Source organism: Oncorhynchus nerka, linkage group LG9a, assembly GCF_034236695.1.
Source record: "Oncorhynchus nerka isolate Pitt River linkage group LG9a, Oner_Uvic_2.0, whole genome shotgun sequence".
Classification (NCBI taxonomy): domain Eukaryota; kingdom Metazoa; phylum Chordata; class Actinopteri; order Salmoniformes; family Salmonidae; genus Oncorhynchus; species Oncorhynchus nerka.
This window is the reverse complement of record NC_088404.1, coordinates 26,837,449-26,838,969: the sequence shown is the minus strand read 5'-3', so window position 1 is coordinate 26,838,969 and position 1,521 is coordinate 26,837,449.

Genomic DNA, 1,521 nt, shown 5'->3' with positions numbered 1-1,521 from the left:
TTTCTACTCTCTTTTTCCACACAATAATGCTGACATTTTCCATTTAAAATAAGCGCACACATTTGCTCATTCTGCCTCTTGGATCTAAAAGCACTTTCTAAAGTGTTAGTGCAATCTGGGACGTCCCTACCTTAAACCCTGACCGTAACCCTTACCCTTGACTTGGGCAGGAGCTCACTGGAGCTGAGTACCTGCACCTCAAATGTTCTACTGCTTGAGCTCCTGTTCCTCTTATAGAATATTAGGTCAAAGTATTGTGGAGATCCTGCACTGAAATATAAAGCCAAAATGAGTACTGTAACTTATCAGTCCAACTCAAGTACTGCCCATATTAACCTTAACCATTTTAAAGGGCAACTTCAATGGGGTGAGACGTCCCAAGGATTCTGGGTAGCATTCTAAAGCCTGTCGCATGCTTACCAGTCAAAACACATTTTGTGACGTTTATGTTCGTTTTTGTGTTCGGTAGGTTTATTTTTTCGGCTGTTCAAGCAAACAACATTTTTACCTGAGGGAAGCCGAAGTTATGCCCCCTCGTCTGTAGTTGGTCAACAGTACTAGGTCTGTCTACTCCTAGTACAAGTGGGAACTATGTACAGGATTCTTCGAGGAAGTGTTGGTCATTAAATGCTAGACCAGTTTTCATGCAATTTTTTTTCACTTTTTTCACTGCACCAAACATCTTAGTTAAAAGAGACCTTGGCAGAAACAAAAATAAATGACAGATTTCCTTATTTATCTTAGATTAATTTAGACTATTTTGAGGAAGTGTATACTGGCTATGTTGCTATGGCATATCAAGAGGGACAAACAGTAATACACTACCATTCAAACGTTTGGGGTCACTTAGGAATGTCCTTGTTTTTGAAAGAAAAACACTGTTTTGTCCATTAAAATAACATCAAGTTGATGATCAGAAATACAGTGTAGACATTGTTAATGTTGTAAATGACTATTGTAGCTGGAAACGGATGATTTTTAATGGAATATCTACATAAAACCATTTTGCAATTATGTTAGCACAGCTGAAAATGGTTGTCCTGATTAAAGAAGCAATTAAACTGTCTTTCTTTAGACTAGTTGAGTATCTGGAGCATCAGCATCTGTGGGTTTGATTACAGGCGCAAAATGGCCAGAAACAAATAACTTTCTTCTGAAACTCGTCAGTCTATTCTCGTTCTGAGAAATGAAGACTATTCCATGCTGGCCTTCTAGGCAGAGTTGCAAAAAAAAAAGCCAAATCTCAGACTGGCCAATAAAGAGAAAAGATTAAGATGGGCAAAAGAACACAGACACAGGAACTTTGCCTAGAAAGCCAGCATCCCAGATTCGCCTCTTCACTGTTGATGTTGAGACGGGTGTTTTGCAGGTTCTATTTAATGAAGCTGCCAGTTGAGGACGTGTGAGGCGTCTGTTTCTCAAACTAGACACTCTAATGTACTTGTCCTCTTGCTCAGTTGTGCACCGGGGCCTCCCACTCCTCTTTCTATTCTGGTTAGAGCCCGTTTGCACTGTTCTGTG